The sequence below is a fragment of the Emys orbicularis genome, chromosome 6 (genome assembly GCF_028017835.1).
Source record: "Emys orbicularis isolate rEmyOrb1 chromosome 6, rEmyOrb1.hap1, whole genome shotgun sequence".
Classification (NCBI taxonomy): domain Eukaryota; kingdom Metazoa; phylum Chordata; order Testudines; family Emydidae; genus Emys; species Emys orbicularis.
This window is the reverse complement of record NC_088688.1, coordinates 133,052,671-133,071,183: the sequence shown is the minus strand read 5'-3', so window position 1 is coordinate 133,071,183 and position 18,513 is coordinate 133,052,671. Positions and strand designations below refer to the sequence as shown.

General features: G+C 41.2%; 1 non-coding gene across 1 annotated transcript; it reads right to left on the bottom strand.

Moving 5' to 3' along the window:
• Window positions 1-15,025: 15,025 nt before the first annotated feature.
• Window positions 15,026-15,134, bottom strand: LOC135880727 (U6 spliceosomal RNA). The gene has a single exon (XR_010561504.1). It is a non-coding gene; the product is annotated as a U6 spliceosomal RNA (small nuclear RNA).
• Between the last annotated feature and the right edge of the window lie 3,379 nt (window positions 15,135-18,513).

Below are 18,513 nucleotides of genomic sequence, written 5' to 3'. Positions count from 1 at the left end.
CATGCTGTTATGCTCCTTAGCCATGGTGAGAACAGATGTATTTCTTCCAGCTTGACAAAGGAGTCATAGGAGTCATCTAGGAGATTCAAAGACTTTTCCAGGTAGTTTCCTGTGGGGAGATAACAAGGAAGGGCATTGACTTTCTGTTATCTCTCCACCGACAGTGAACAGTGGAGACAACCATACCAACCTAACCTATTTTCCTGAAGGAAATCAAACTAAACATGTGCACCTAAATACACAGCATGCACACAAACACAAAGTAATGGCCATTGGGAAATCAGCAATTACCACAGCTAAATGAGATCCCACAGGTCCTGTCTGTTCTAAATATAGGAAATACTGCAGGATACTCAGATACCACAGTGAGATGATTTTGGTAAATGCTCATCTTGTAAATGGGGCCCACTGGAAGCCACTAGCTATCTCCTCAGTCCCAACAGGAGTTTGCCCATGTTTGGAGTTAAGAATAGGTTGGACAAAGACCTGTCAGGAATGATGTAAATTTACTTGGCCCTGCCTCATCCCAGGGGGCTGGACTTGACTTCTCAAGATCCCTTCCAGTCCTACATTTCTACAGATTCTATGTTTGAAAAGTCAGCGAATGCCCTCTGAAGCTTTAAACATCTAAAGATAGGCCTGGGCCAACCCAAAATGGGCAGTTTAAAACCATCTCTAAATCTAATCACATGCTGGATTATAGGACTCACTGCAGGAATACAGACTATTTTCCCTCTTGGAATGGCTAGATCACAAAGTGCTCCGAATGGCAGGGCAGGTGTATGCACAGTAATATTGTGTTTCAAATATTAATGATGGGGCCAGAATCAAAGCCTGAGATCTAAACTTCATGACCCTATAATGGGTCAGACAAAACTCTCTACTAGAACAATCAGACTTGAGATCTGAACTCCAGGTCCAAGTCCAAACTTGCCCAAATTTTGGAGGTGTACAAATTCAGTGACGGGATTCAACCTGATATTGGCATGCTGCACAGTTGTGATATGATCTCTGCTCTCAATCCAGACCCAGGGTTTGGGGCCAAGCCCATTGCAAATGAATACTAATTCTTCGAATATCATGTAACACTATCACATTTATTCTTATCATATAGAGGTGCTATACAGAGACAAAGCAATCAGCCATGACTTCGAAGCTAATCAGCAGCAGTCACTATTGTTGAAGTTCATCTGCAATGCTTATAAGAAGCTCACGGGATGTTTTTTAGGGGAAAAGGCAATACGCCGCGTTTATTGAAGATACAACAATTAGCATATGCATTTAATTACACACACACACACACACTGTCCCGCCAGTCGATATTATAGTTATTAGTTTAGAGTTTGGATCAATCTAGTGGCCAGGGAGGAGCCGGGTTCAGTCGGTCGCGATGCGATGCCCTGGGGAAGTCTTGGCAGGATGAACCCAAAGTTTCATGGCAAGGCCCCCTGTTTATATAGTGATTTATTTTTATTGGGACCAACGAGTTTTGCACCGTTATGCTGTAATCAATTGTTGTTTGATGAGTGCTTGTTTTTTTAAATTGTTTTTTAAATTTTTTATCTTGTTTTTTTATTAAGTTTTTTAGGGAGTTATTCCATGCTGGTTTTGATTACAGCTATTTTGTTCCCTGTCTTATTTTTAGAGTAGTTAATTTGCTATTTTTTGACATTTCAATAGGGGCATGTTGCAGCCTCCTGGCACCCTTGTGTCTGTCTCCAGTTCCTCCCTAGGCATTTGGTTCAGCAGTGGCCCCAAAGATATTGCCACATAAGGTCAATATTCTTATACTCTGACTCATATTTAGTAGCACCTTATCCAGTGAGTGGTTTTGTGGATTTAAATGGGACCACACATGGAGTAAGGAACTATTCATTGAAGTCAATTATGCTACTTATGAAGTAAGGCTGGAGAGAAGGGTATTACAATCTGACCCATAATTAATGTGCAAGTTACCCCTTCTTCCAGAGCACTGAGAAAAGATATTAAAGGCAAGTGAGAAACTGTGTGAACCCAGCAGCATATTGGACAATTCTAGTTCAATACAATTCTAGTTCAATATATTGCCTTTTCTCATAAATCCTTATTTACAGTTCTTCCATCAGTTTTAAGTCCCTGTGACAATGCTCGAGGCCAAAACACACTTGAATCTTCAAATAAGATTTCAAGATGCACTGCACCAAATTATTTACCTTGTAAAAACCGGTCCTTGGCAATCATAAACAGACAACAATCAGTGCTGGAGATTCAGGCAGAAACAATAGGCACAGGTCCAATTTAACTGTGAGTGTTACAAGAGTAATCAACATGTTATCTAATATTGGTTCCAAGACAGTCACCACAATTAAAGGTTGAGAATTTCAAACCTGGGCACTTAAAGTTAGGGTCTTTAAATAATTTTTAAGAGTTGAAGAGCTTTTGAGAATCAGGCCAAACTAATTTGGGTTCCTAAACCCACATATAGGGTCCTAACTTTAGGCACCCAGGTTTGAAATCTTGGCCAAGATTTGCATGACACCAGATACTATCTTAAGAAACATCTCAGAAGGACACTTAAAAAGACAGGCTTAGTAGCATTCTTATTAGTTTGAGAAAAAAATATATAAATCGTGACCAAATAGCAAAATATTGAATAATTTTGTTGTATTTCAGGTTCATAAGATTATCCACAGAGCAAGAATTTCCCTTATTTTATTGACCCAATATCCCAGAGAGGGGGCACACCTGGATTTCACCCATTTCCAGCAATGAAGAAGTGATCAATGATTTTTTTGCCTCTGTCTTCACGAACAAGGTCAGCTCCCAGACTGCTGCACTGGGCAACACAGTATGGGGAGAAGGTGACCAGCCCTCTGTGGAGAAAGAAGTGGTTCGGGACTATTTAGAAAAACTGGACGAGCACAAGTGCATGGGGCCGGATGCGCTGCATCCGAGGGTGCTAAAGGAGTTGGAGGATGAGATTGCAGAGCCATTAGCCATTATTTTTGAAAACTCATGGCGATTGGGGGAGGTCCCGGATGACTGGAAAAAGGCTAATGTAGTGCCCACCTTTAAAAAAGGGAAGAAGGAGGATCCGGGGAACTACAGGCCAGTCAGCCTCACCTCAGTCCCTGGAAAAATCATGGAGCAGGTCCTCAAGGAATCAATTACGAAACACTTAGAGGAGAGGAAAGAGATCAGGAACAGTCAGCATGGATTCACCAAGGGGAAGTCGTGTCTGACTAACCTAATTGCCTTCTATGATGAGATAACTGGCTCTGTGGATGAGGGGAAAGCAGTGGATGTGTTATTCCTTGACTTTAGCAAAGCTTTTGATACGGTCTCCCACAGTATTCTTGCCGCCAAGTTAAAGAAGTATGGGCTGGATGAATGGACTGTAAGGTGGATAGAAAGCTGGCTAGATCGTCGGGCTCAACGGGTAGTGATCAATGGCTCCATGTCTAGTTGGCAGCCGGTTTCAAGCAGAGTGCCCCAAGGGTCGGTCCTGGGGCCGGTTTTGTTTAATATTTTTATTAATGATCTGGAGGATGGTGTGGACTGCACTCTCAGCAAGTTTGCAGATGACACTAAACTGGGAGGCGTGGTAGATACACTAGAGGGTAGGGATCGGATACAGAGGGACCTAGACAAATTAGAGGATTGGGCCAAAAGAAACCTGATGAGGTTCAACAAGGACAAGTGCAGAGTCCTGCACTTAGGACGGAAGAATCCCATGCACTGCTACAGACTAGGGACCGAATGGCTAGGTAGCAGTTCTGCAGAAAAGGACCTAGGGGTCACAGTGGACGAGAAGCTGGATATGAGTCAACAGTGTGCTCTTGTTGCCAAGAAGGCTAACGGCATTTTGGGCTGTATAAGTAGGGGCATTGCCAGCAGATCGAGGAACGTGATCGTTCCCCTTTATTCGACATTGGTGAGGCCTCATCTGGAGTACTGTGTCCAGTTTTGGGCCCCACACTACAAGAAGGATGTGGAAAAATTGGAAAGAGTCCAGCGGAGGGCAACAAAAATGATTAGGGGTCTGGAGCACATGACTTATGAGGAGAGGCTGAGGGAACTGGGATTGTTTAGTCTCCAGAAGAGAAGAATGAGGGGGGATTTGATAGCTGCTTTCAACTACCTGAGGGGGGGTTCCAAAGAGGATGGAGCTCGGCTGTTCTCCGTGGTGGCAGATGACAGAACAAGGAGCAATGGTCTCAAGTTGCAGTGGGGGAGGTCTAGGTTGGATATTAGGAAACACTATTTCACTAGGAGGGTGGTGAAGCACTGGAATGCGTTACCTAGGGAGGTGGTGGAGTCTCCTTCCTTGGAGGTTTTTAAGGCCCGGCTTGACAAAGCCCTGGCTGGGATGATTTAGTTGGGAATTGGTCCTGCTTTGAGCAGGGGGTTGGACTAGATACCTCCTGAGGTCCCTTCCAACCCTGATATTCTATGATTCTATGATCAGCTGTCAGATGGTGGAATATTCTAAGTAACTGTTTAATGCAATAGTACTGTATGTATTTTAAGCAGACTTTCTTTTTGAAGTGTTAAGTAGCTGGAGTTTCCAAATCTGTATTTTGCCTGGCTATTAAAAAACTTTGCATTTGAATAAAAATCATGGTTCAATACAACAATTTTAATTTTATATCTGATACCTTGATATTTCTCTAAACTTTATAAGAAGAAAAAGTTGTGTTGTGTCAAATACACTATATGCTAAGTGTATTTTTATCTATATATCTAAATTACTAAACTAATGTTGATTTGATGACAGCATTGGGTTATCTGTTGTAGTATGTAAATGGGTCCATTAGGTATTGCCCTAATCTGTCAAGGTCAGCTTAAGCCAATATTTCTAATAGGGTTCATCAGTATCTTGGGGAAACAGAGTTGTAACAAATTGGGCTTCACAAAGAAGGGAAAAGTGATGCTTTAGATCAGTGTGACCTCCCTGACAAATGTCAAGTCCCTGCTCCAACGCATGGAATCGCTAGAGCAGTGGTCTCCAAACTTTTGAGGGTCACGCCCCCCCCTTATGCCTGTCTGCACCTCCCTGGGGCCAGGAGCGGGACTGCAGCTTGGGGGAGGGAAGACGCGGACAAGGGTAAGGGGGCCGAGGCTGGGGGTGGGAGCAAAGCCGCAGCTGGGCTGAGGTAGGAGCCAGCAGCCAGGCCTGTGGCCAGGTTCGTCTCTGCTCCCAGCCTTGCCCTCAGCCTCGGCCCCGGGCCGGGAATGGAGCCGCACCGAGCCTGGGGATGGGGCCAGGCGTGGGGCCGGGAGCAGGGGATGCAGCTGGGGGTCAGACCAGGAGCAGAGCTGGGGGCGGAGAGGAGTGGTATGGTACTCCCTCCCCACCCCTGTGTGGGCTGGCCCAGGCCCCGCTGGACCCCCCTGGATGTTCCTCCACACACTCCCTAGGGGGGCACCCCACAGTTTGGGGACCTCTGCGCTTGAAGTTTTCAACAAAATGATTGTACAAGTTTTTTAAACCTGGGCTATTTCCCATACTTCGTTCTCAGAAATTGAGACATTTAAAATTTGTAAACCAACAAACTCCCAAAAAATCAATATGAAACAAAAACCAGCATGGAAAATTTCAGTCCAAACATCTTACATCTCATGGATCTTCTCTGAACCCTCTCCCATTTATCAACATCCTTCTTGAATTGTGGACACCAGAACTGGACACAGTATTCCAGCAGTGGTCACATCAGTGCTAAATCCAGAGGTAAAATAATCTCTGTTCCTACTTGAGATTCCCATGCCATATCATCCAAGGATCGCATTAGCTCTTTTGGCCACAGCGTCACACTGGGAGTTCAAGTTCATCTGATCACCCACTACGACCCCGAATCTTTTTCAGAGAGTCACTGCTTCCCAGGATCGAGTCCTCCAACCTGTATGGCCTACATTCTTTGTTCCTAGATGTATGCATATTGTTTGTTTGTGCCCAGTTTACCAAGCAATCCAGATTGCTCTGAATCAGCGACCTGTCCTCTTCATTATTTACCACTCCCCTAATTCTTATGTCATCTGGAAACTTTATCAGTCATGATATTATGTTTTCTTCCTGTCACTGATAAAAATGTTAAATAGCACAGGCCAAGAACAGATCCCTGTGGAACCCTACTAGAAACATACCTGCTCAGTGATAATTCCCTGTTTACAATTACATTTTGAGACCTATCAGTTTTTAATCAGAATCTCATGTGATACCAAGTCAAACACCTTACAAAAGTCTAAGTAAATTACATCAGTAGTATTACCTTTATCAACCAAACTTGTAATTTCATCAAGTTAGTCTGACAGGATCAATTTTCCATAAACCCATGTTGATTAGTATTAAGTATCTTACTCCCTTACTTTTTATTAATCCAGTCCCATATAAGGTGCTCCATTATTGTGCCCAAGATTGATGTCAGGCTGACAGGCCTATAATTACCCAGGTTATCCCGTTTACCCTTTTTAAATATTGACACAACATCAGCTTTTCTTCCAGCCTTCTGGAACTTCCCTCTGTTCCAAGACTTACTGAAAATCAACATTAACAATCCAGCAAGCTCTTTTTTAAAACTCTGGATGCAAGTTATCCAAACCTGCTGATTTTAAAATGTCTAACTTTAGTAGCTGCTCTTTAACATCCTCCTGAGATACTCGTTGAACGGAAAGAATGTTATCATCATTATATGATGAAACATCTGTTTTTTCCCAAATACAGACTATTTACTGAACATGTCTGGCTTTTTTACATTATTACTGATAATTCTACCATTTCCATCTAGTAATGGACCAGAACTATAGTCGGGATACTTTTTGTTCCTAATAGACTTAACTCTTGTTCTTATTGTCTTTAAGAATAATGATACCTCACAATGCCGTAGATTTCTCCATGTGTCCCTTTGCTTTTCTTATCAATTTTCTATAATTCCTAGCTTCTGATTTATATTCATTACCACCAGCTTCTCCTTTCTTCCATTTGTTACTTTTTTAATTTTATTTTTTATAGCTACTTAATCAGGTCATTTGTTTAAAACCAATATGGCCTTCTTCCTCAATTGTGGCCTTTTGAGCATCTAGTAAAGTGTTCTTAAACAATTCCCAATTATCATTCACATTTTTCTGATTACAAATTCTTCCTCCCAGCTGATTTGGCTCAATTGTTTTCAGCTTTGTGTAACAGGCTCTTTTAAAGCACCACGTATATATTGTGACAGTCTGTACCCTTATGTTCACCCTACTTACAAGACTATGATAAGTTTATACAAAGTATTCCTTGTGAGGTATCACTTGAAAACTCAATCTGTTGAACATTATTGTCCTGGTAAAATATGTGTTGCAATGTTGTATGCAAAGTTATAAAATTCTATTGTATAAGACATGTTCCAAGTCTATGGAAACAGCTTCAAACCAGTTCCCCGGAGACAAAAGACTAGCCAACACCTCAGCCAGTTGTCAACATAATCAAATGGACTATCACCTGGTTAAATGGCCATTCTTTGGCAGAAAGAAGGTATGAGCAAGAAATTTACAAACAGACTTTCTGTCTCCTGAACCTCAGCCAAACATGATTTTCAAAGACGAGGAAGAGATATAAATATGAGCAACAGAAGCCCCAAAATCACCTTGCTCCCCTCATCTCTGCTCACGGCATCAACAACACTTGAAAGACAAAGGAAGCATCACTGAACTGGGGGAGGGGTCCTAGCTAAAAGAAATCCAGACCGACTGCTGTAAGCATGTGGGGAGAGAAACCTTTTTGCTTTAAATTCACTTAGCTTGTTAAGTTCAGTATTAGTTTGTGTTTTACCTTTTATTTCTTTGTAACCAATTCTGACTTTTATGCCTCATAACTTGTAATCACTTAAAATCTATCTTTCTGTAGTTAATAAACTTGTTTTATTGTTTTATCTACACCAGTGTGTTTGGATTGAAGTGTTTGAGAACTTCCATTTGAGATAACAGGGTTTGTGCATATCATTTTCTATTAATAAAATGGCGGACTTTCTATGAGCGTGTATTGTCCAGGAGGGTACTAAGCAGTACAAGATGCACATTTCTGGGAACTTGAAATTTGCTGGTGTTGCTCTATAATATAATTCAGGAGTGGCTGGCTAGAGCACTCATACATTGTAGCTGGATGTGACTTACATGCTGGAGGTTGTGTGTGGGCAAACCAGGAGTGGTTGCTTTCACAGGAAAGCAGTGTAAAAGGCACCCCAGGTTGAAGAATTGAGAGGACACAGCTGCTCAACAGTCCAAATTGTACCCTGGGGAATGTCACATATATAATACTGGTTTGGAGTTTATTCAGTTTGCACACTATAAATGTGATCAAGACATGATCACTTGTACGTAAGCTACTGTGATCAGTTCACCTTTATTTGTCAAGTCAAAGTCTCATATAGAATTCCCTCATGTTGGTTGCAACATTTCTTGAGTTAAGAAATCATCATCTATTATGTTTGGAAATTCCAGGGATGTTTTAGTACTAACAGTATGAGATTTACAGCATATGTCACTCAAATTGAAGTCTTGATCATGATTATTAGATTCAATATAGGGCTATTAAAGCTGAACAAAGGAATCTGGTTCATAAGCAGGAAGAGAATCTGTTCCCCCCCCCAAGAGTTTCATAGGTCTAAATCCTGAAGCCCTTATGTAGGGCTACATAGTACATTTTTACATTGAATTGGACCTTACTCCTTGAGTAGTCCAGTGACAATAATGGGGCTACTTGTGGAGTAAGATGCTCCTCAGTGAGAGTAAGAGTATGCAGAAATCTATCCCATTATTTTTCCTCAGTCTTAACTGAGGTTCAGAAATTCTGCCACCCTTGCTCATGTTGAGTAGCATCTTCTTCCTCACACAGTCTCACTGAAATCAACTAGAGGCGTTAGGGAGTGGGGAGTTAGGTGTTACTCAATGTGTGTAAAGAATGAGGAAATACTGAATATGGGCTTCAGGACTTGGCTCATTTGAGAGTATCCTGCAAATCCACCAGCTCTTAGATAGGACAGGGACCTCTATGAAAGTCAATAATTTCACCATAAGACAAGGGACATTCAAAGCGGATGAGACTTGGTAAACAACTGAACTACATTAGCTCAGAGCGCATGCAAACCCTGCAGAAAATTAAGATAATGATATTGGCTGTTCATTGTAGATAAAAACATAAATCTGTAATATAAGCATCTAGGAGATTCCTGCATTTTCTGTATCAACATCAGAAAGAGAAGTTATGATTGTTGTCACACAAAAAAGGAACTCAGCAGCGGCTGAGCCTGACTAACATTTAGAGATATAAAGCTTTCATATCCTTCAGTCTTCTTTCCTTTGTGATTTCCACAGGATTTTCATTTCCAGAGATATTATACTATTCGCCTTCAAAGGAATTCAATATTTTCATCCAGAAAAGTAATTTCACAGCAAAACAACACAGTGCAATGTCCTGGGTATTCATTTTCTGAACCAATCTTGCAAAGTCAATTTGTGTTGCAAGAAGCAGGGAAGACATGAAAAGGTACAAATCCCATGCATGTGGGTTTCCATGACCCTCCTCTTCCTCTGTTGTTCTCCATGCATGGAATGTGGTGATGCTTGTATGGAAAGCATATGAAAATAATTGCATGGTTTTGGAAACGGAGAGCTCTGAATTCTTTAATAATGCTGTTGAATGTAACCTGAAGGCATTGCTCCTGAGCCCAGCACTGGATTATGGCTTCCTCACTCCTGCCCTGTGGTGAAAGTCATATTGCTGTACCTACCACACTAATTTAGTTTATTTTCTCCTTGTTGTTTTATAAATTAAAGGAGAAAGCTGGGTATCTAAGGTGAAAGGAGATGAGATGAGTTACTTGCTTGGGTACGTCTGTGCAGATAAAAAGCTAATCCTGATAAAACCAAGTCTGAAATCCTTCCAACCCACACAAAGTCAAGGTCACACATTATTAGGCAATCAAGGTTAAAGCTACACAATTTTCTGAACAAAAAGAAAAAAAGAAAAAGAGAAAGGAAGGAAGGAAAAGTAGTATCTCCCTCAGCTATTCATGTTCCTTGACATATTTCAGGATCAGAGAAAGTTTAAAACTCCTCCTTAGATTTCATTAGCGGTCCAGGGTGACTCAAGAACAAGGCTGACAAACAAGGCCCCGAATACCAGTATTTTCCCCTTTGTTTTGTGGAGCAGCCACACTCCATGACCTTGAGGACAACTATGTTTGTTCCTAGCAGAAAGAGAAAGCCGGACAATCACTGCACTTTCCACAAACCACCTGCAGAGCAGGCGTTGCTGTTGAACAAAGGAGCGTCACAGAACAGCAACGAGCATTTGGTTTAGATTATAGGACATTCCGAGCCTGGGCAAGCTCTATTAAAATAAGCACAAACCCATTTTAAATGGGGATGGTTGGGAGGGCTTTTCTCTCTCTTTCTCTTTTTTGGTTGACATTGTTAGTTTATCTCCTGGATGGCTCCTCACAAATGTCTTTTGTTTTCTTCGGTGGTTCTACGTGCCAGGACTATAAGAAGGGAGGGACTAAAGCCCTTTTCTGGCAACCTTTCAAATTACTTCCACAGGCGATGTACACCCTGTTGCCATCTCTCCAAGGATATAAATTAAAGGAGTGAAAAACAGTCCAAAATAATTCATATGCTGGTAAACCCTAGGTTCTTCTCCTGGCCCTTGTTAAGGTGAACACTGTGACATCTACTGCACATGCTCAACTTTGAGAAATAAAGCTATTCAGGGGAGAATAGGCATTGGCTTTGCATCACATTATGTAATTATAAAGTGTACACAGGAAAAGTAATTCCTGATCATTCCCATAGTGGCAAGGTTGGCTTTTTTAAAAAACATACTTTAAGTTAAGCCATCATTTCAGAAAAGCAGCTATTTTTATATTGTTTGCAAACCTTTTGCCAGAGTGAACATTACAGAGATGGCATTTTTTTCCCAATTTATCTATCTTCCTCCCTTATACACAGATAGACAAATAAAAATGATTCTTTACAGATACAGCACACATGCCAGCTCCACATTTTCTGCAGATAGCTTATTTTTATTCAGCTTAAAGCACACCCTATCATTTTTATTCAACACTCCAGCCATTTATTCCAACTGAACACGTTTTCAGAATGCCTTACATTGCCTGCTTTGTTTCTAGAGTGCCTGCATACATGATTCCATACACTTCCTGATTTTTTAAAAAGCAGTAAAACATCAAACATAAAAAAAGTTTCAAATATAAAATGCCATTTAACATCCTTCTCTGTCTCCTGACTTTTTTCTTCCATTCTTTCACCCTTTTCCCTCCATTTTCTTCTAGATTATAGAATTCACACAGGTGGTACCACTAGAAATGGACTGAAACTGTTCTTAACCCAGAATGTCTGAGTGTTGAGGTCCAGAGTTCTGAATGGGACCATCTCTGTGCTATTAAGAAAGTCCTCCAGGAAGTGCAGAGATGCTATGTTTCCTGTACACTCTTTAAGCAGTCTTTTTGTTCTCTTGTGAGGCACAGCATGCTGGATAAGAAAAAAAAGACAAAGGGAACACAGGGCAGAGCATAGTTGCAGGCTACAGTTAGAGTTATGGGAAGTTTTGTTACCTTGTTTTTGTACATAAACCCTTTGTTCAGAACAGAAACTATTAATCTTGCTCATTAATAAACTACCTCAATCTCTACAGGAGTAGCTGGGAGTTCAGGGCAAAACTGTGGTCAGGCCTACCAACATGCTCAAAGTTGGGGTGGTCATGACAGCAAATGCAAAGAACCTTCTCTTCTTCTGAAGTCGGAATAAAAACTCGTTGAAGCCAATGGGAGTCTGCCCATTGATTGCAATGAACTTAGGAACAGGCCCCTGAGGAGCGGGCTTCCTTTTTGCAGTAGAGCCAAAGTACCTAAGCAAAATTTCCCTCTTCTTCCATTGTGCCTAGGCCCCTTCCCCGTTTCTACACAAAGGCCAGGCACAGCTTGCTTCCTCGTAAACGAGGCTGGTGCTGCCTCAGACTGAGCAGGGAAGTATAGGGTGATGGCTCCAGCCATTCCTCCACACGTATCCAGCTGTGCTCACTTCCTGAATGCCCCTAATTCAAGCCCACCCCTACACCCAGGCCCAGAATTGCCCCCCCCACACACACACACACTGTGATAGTGGAGAAGTTATTTTCCTGTTAATCTAAAGTAGATCATATTTGGAATATATTTTTATAGCTAAATTATTCCATCAAAATAAATGTACAAGTTCCAGGCATGTTTGCCACCTGGGGCATTTGTATCTACCCAAACTGATACACTCCACCAGGAGAAAAGTAAATGGCAAAGACTTTCAGAAATGAGTGGTGATTTTGGGTGACCAACTTGAGCCACCATAAAGGGCTCTGATTTTCAGAAGGGGAGGAAGGTCTCAGCACTTTCTGAAAACCAGGGCCCCTAATGAAGGCTCAAACTGGGCACCCAAAAATTGGGGGTCCCAAAATCCCAAGCCCTTTTGAAAATCTTGGTAATGAATTTCAGCTGCCTCTGGGACTTATTCACAAAACCAGATACTTCGATTCTTCTCATCCTTCCTATCCACAACCTCATAATTAAACACTATATCAGTGCTACCTTGGAAACATTTTGGGTTTGCATTCTTCAGCCATAATATTCTCTTCCTTCCCCATATTTTTTATTTCTGGATGGTTGTTGTTGTTTATCAGAGCTTTATGAGAGTTACAAAGCAGAAACAATTACATGAGGGAGGCCAGGAGCATGTTAACTACAAAAAAACAATTGTCAAACACTCTGCATCTTAATGCAGCGCTTCAGTCTTTACGTAAGATTAATTAAAGAGCAGATGTTCTGTCATACCCTGCATTAGGTATGGTTATCTTTCAGATTCCAGCTCTTCCATTTGCTGTGTTTTAATATACATTATTATGCATTTTGAGCCTGGGGCATGAGTAGTCAAGTGGTAAACATTAGAGATAGTGAACTATATTTCTAAAAGCACCTTCACTATTAGGCTCACTAATATAATTCCATTCTATTTTAAGCAGGATTCTTTCAATTGCTTTTGACGTGTTACATGGAAGCAAGACAGACAGAAAAAGACAGACAGACAGACAGCTGTACTCTGTGTGCACACACTGATACACACAAGCAATGGCCACAGAAAGGGCTTTGTGTACACTGAGCCATATGTAGGACAGACAGCCCTGCCGAAAATTCTTTATCTTACATATGAAAAGCTTCCACTAAATTCCTTGCATTTTTAAGAGGTTTGCATGCCAGTTACATGGAGACACTTCTGCTTTTGTTGTTTTGAAACTAAGACTGCAAACTGACTTCTCATTTCTAAATGCAACTGCTGGAAATTGATGTCTGAAAACTTTTCAAGCAGTGATCAAAGTCTGATGTGAATTAATTTGTCATCATAACAGAGCACTGCTTACAAGTCATTTCAGGCTGGATCTCAGAAAAAGTTGACAATTTCATTTAAAAGGATAGAAAGCCCTTACACTTTTTCTTTCATTGGTTTCTTGATTTAATGAACATACAAACACATCACCACCATATGCTCTAAATACCAGCTTCAGTGTGTGTTCTTAGGAAACATCTTGGAAGAATGCCAATGGAAGAAGCTTGAAAAGGTTCTGAGACATATTGCTGCAGCTTGGGAAAGCAAATCCACTGGTGACTAATTAACCGAGAATTTAATTTGAATAGAATATCAATAAATTGCCAATAAATGCTTAATGGCAGGATTCATATCAAGAATAACAAAGCCAATTTGGCTTGTGACTGGATTTTGCTGATGTCAATAAAACAATCTACAGTATGTTGTAAATATGTGATAGAATGTGATGCTCTGCCTCCTCATTAAATAAGGTGTTGCCACAAACAAGGCTGCAGGCCTCTGAGTTGTTAGAGCTCTGCTCTTTGTCCTCCAAAGAACATGTAACAATGAACAACTACTTCCCCCACACACCAACTCCCCACCCTCTTATCTTCACAATAGTTTTATGTACGCTTTTTCCTGTCTGCAAATGCCCCTTATCCTATTTCTCATTGATTAGCCTGGCACTTATTTGTGTGAAATGACTCATCAACGGAGGCCTCCACTGCTGGATTTTGCTAACAGAGTGCTTTTAAGCTCTAGCAGTTTCTTTTTTTAGACAGTTTTTTTTCCACAGCAGGAAACTCACTGAGCCTGAAATAAGGAAAGTGCTGACAATGATGTCAGAACTTCAACCAGGGCCTCTAGGACAAGGTAGTCAAATAGTCAAGTGAGATGTGGTTTCATTTCCAAAGAATTGCTGCTGTTCTCTGGCTAATACAATAACTATTCAGGTTCACCCACATTCTGTGTTCTCATGTTTCTTAGTTGTTTCCGTCTCTTTTTGGTGAGCTCCTGACTCTTTACTAATGAAGTGTTAGGGCTGGTGGTTTAAGATTAGCAACATACTTCAATGAAATACTCTGCTATAAATACTAAAATCTATTTCAGGTGCATTAGGCAACCCAAGGGACTGATAATGTAATATAAAGCCTTTTACCACCAGGTCACTGATTCAAATCCATTCCAGGTCAATAACTGGTGAAAGCCATTACCCATCTAATGGCTGTTTGGCAGCCTGGTGCAATGACTTGGTTGTCCTGAGTCCAGCTCCCAAAAGTAGGTTACTAGAAAACGATCACGGCTGACACCACTGTTGGCAGTCTTAACAGGCAATGGAAGCTGGACTACCCCTTCACCTTGGTCTCCTCAAGGTCATGGCTCAAACAGTTTGGTGGGGCATTTTGAGGAAGCTTGTACTGTTTCTAATGCAGCTGCCCCTGCTCTGGGGATAAACAGGACACTCGGTTTCCTGGGGCTCTTTCCAATAATAACAAACACAGTCAACCTCACAAACAATATGTTTTCCTTTTAATTCTAGTCTATGTCCACATCATGGATTAATCCCTTCAACAGACAGCACCACTAAGGTAGTACAGTGCTCTCTCAATGGCACTTGTATCAGCTACTATAGAATAAGGTATCATATTTATGGACAATGTCGAATCCAGCATTTCTCCTACAGCCTGATGCTGGGTCATCCTTGCACAGGGGCCACATTAATTTTCTCTGTATAGTTCCAATTTCAGTATATGTGCTGCCGGAGTGAGCACAGTGGTATAGTGTTGTGATCCTATCAGATCTCAAAAGTCAAAAGGCCAGGTCAATACTCAGAGGGGAGAGCCACATTGGATACTGGATGACCTTCTTAACATTGCAAACACATCAACTGAAAAGGAATCCATTTTGGTCTTCCCTTCCCCACTAACAAAAGCAGCAATTTCTCCAGCTTCACTCTCAAGACCTAGTAGCTTATTATCTGTATTTCTTACAGGAATTGGGTAGGATAGACACACTTGTCCTTTTTAGGAGTCACCAATCACATTTGCAGCAAGACTGGAAGGAAATATCAACTACCCAGGTAGGTTTATCTTTAGGGACCTTCATGGCATACCTATCTGACTAATATTTAGAGTGTGCAAAAACACAGTGCAGGCAAGGAACTGATGTTCATTCCTTCTGAGGGTGTGTTTTATGGGGCAATACTAAGAGAGTCTGGCTGCATAGGCTGATAGCCACATTTCTCACTGTCTTGGGCTCATACATATGATGTTAAAACAGGAGAATGATTCATACACTTTAGACTTCTACCAGGGCAAACCTACATTAGGTCAATGTTGCAAGGAAGGCATATTCGCAATCCTTGTTTTGCAGTTCCCTTTAGGGAGAGGCACACTCTGGCTACTCTGATCAGTTCATTAATGAAGCACTGAGAGAGCTTGTTTGTAATGGTACTCTCTGGAGGCTTGATCATCATTGACTTTAATGTTACAGGATCAAGGCCTTGCTGCAAATGAAGTTAGGTCCTGGCACACACTTAGCAGGGAACCTAGTTATTTACTAGTTATTTTCAAGCAGTCTTCTTGGAAAGCTACTCATTTTTAAAGTTGAAAGTGTCTCTTGGGGACTCATCTTCTACTGGCTTTAGACCACGGACAATTTCTCCTCAAAATAAGCTTTCCAACTATTAGCTGCAATAACTGGTGTTGATTGTTCATTTCCCATCATTCATACAATACATTTTTGGCATAGGATACACAATCTATTACTTATTTGTGTTACAGTAGTGTTCAGAGGCATCAACTGAGATTGGGATTCCATTTTGCTAGACATTGTCGGGGGGGGACACCCAATAGTAAGAGGCAGTCCCTACCCTAAGGAATTTATAATCTGAATAGACATGACTGACAGATGGTGCGGAAAAAGGAAATATACCCATTTTGCAGGTGGAGACCGAGGCACGGACACATTAAGTGATTCCCCCAAGGTCAAATTTTAAGGCTATGGTAGAGTTAGAATTGAACCTATATCTCTTGAGTTCCAGATCAGTGCCTTAACCACAAGATTATCTTTCCTCTCAAAAACCTACAAAATAGGATAACAACCCCTACTTTTCTTACACACTGTACATTTCACATAGCTCTGATGGACAGGCAATGGAAAGCTGAGCAAAGGACTGTAAGGACAGGGAGCACATAAACCAAATTGTTGTCTGTCTTCTTGAAACATCAGCTGTTCTGTTAACTTTTCTAGATCTAATGATGGAAACCGTAACCTACTATTATAGTCACTGTCTGCAGCAGTTAACACAAGCTTGAGCTGACTCATCTCCATTATTTCTCTTGCATCTATTACATGTGTAACAGGTATTCTTAGTGTGTGTGTAAAGAAATGCAAGTTACAGTAAACCTTTATGTTTGGAAAGCTTTATTCTTCAGCTGCATCAAACGGCAAGCAACAACAGCACACACTGCTACTGTACCAGTCTCATTCCACACCTTCTTTCCAGGTCTTATTTATTTTATTTATATGTGAAACTGTAAATAGCATTTTATAATGGATCCTGCATGCCAGGCCAAGCCCAAATCTTCCCAGAGTTTGCAGTCTAAAGCCTGGCCTGAGAAAGTCAGTGGAAAGATCCAAATTGGCTACAATAGAAGTTGGAGCACATGTGAAAGACATAAATGGGGACAGATGGTACAGTGAATAAAGTGGGGGCGTAGGTGAATATCACTGGTGGGGCTCACAAAACCAGGTCGGCCTTCAGAAGCTATTTGCAGAAGAAGAGGAAGGAGGCATGTTGTAAATTAATTGTGAGGCTGGACCAAATCTAAAGGGAGCTGTCACAGAACATGTAAAGATGCGAGTAAGAGGAAATGAAGGGACTAATTCAACCTTGGTGTAAATCAGTGCAAGTTTCACTGAAGTTGCTTCACTCCAGGGTTGAAATATGATCTAAAGAGAAACTGTAAGATGAGAAGCTTGCAAAGTGACGGGAGCACTGTGGAAAGAAAGGAAGAAATGAGGGCAAAGAGGAAGGCAAGAATGGATCTGCATAGTGCTTCGAAGGTGACAACATGAAGACAGAGCTATATGCAGAAGAAGATGGGAAGCCAATATTGATGTTCAAGAAGGTAGAGAAATTCACAGCACACACACGCTCTCCTGTACAAGTACCCCTGTCACCTAGATGAGCCTTCTGTCAACACTGGACTGATAGCAGAAAACCTTTCAGAGCACAAGCAACTTTAAGACTTCATCAACAAGCTTTTTTTTCAGTCAATCACTTGGGGTTCATAATATCCCTGGCCTGGCTGTCAGTTTCTCTGTAGGAACCATCTCATGCATCGCCACATCATCTTTCCCCATCTTGGAAAGTTCTGGAGGAAATGGCTCAGTGCAATTAGTGCTTCCTTTGGTTTAATGTTGTTTGATGTTTCTAGTTTCAATTGCCATTCATCTCCAGCCTGTACCTTGCCCTGGTAATGAAATATTTTCTTTGTTTATGGGACAGCATGTCAATGGATTGCTATGTAGGATAACAGCGCTCACCCAATAAATGATATTAAGTGTTACTGAATTAACATAATTCCACAGATACGGATTGAACATGTGGATGGATATAAATCTGCAGTGTATGTGGTATGGCATTGTCCTGTGCTGCAGAGTCCCCTGGTAGACGCTCATGTGCATTCTAATGACTAGGCACAATTTGGCTGAATCCAGGGGGATACAGAAGCCTTGGGCCTGACCCTCTTTTGCCTTGCAGTCTTTGTAGTCATTTACACATATAAATGAAGTGTGAATAACTGCCATTGATTTGATAGCCTTTTATACCTGCTTTGAACAAGTATAAATGACTTCACAAAGGTGCCTAGGAGCAGAGGTACATATCTGCATTTCCTTGCTTCTACGGATATATGCTTAAACCTTAATAGTAGGATAAACACAATATTTATGATTAAATAATCAAACGTCTATAGATACTGAAATTCGCTAGATTTATCTATGCTGTGTTGTAAGTACATAGAATCTCTGATATACATCCCATATGTGTTTAATTTCCCCAGACCATTTCTCTGTGTAAGACACATCTCAGTGTCAGGCATGGCCAGATGCACTGCACCTGAGCTTATCATGTGTGAATATGCA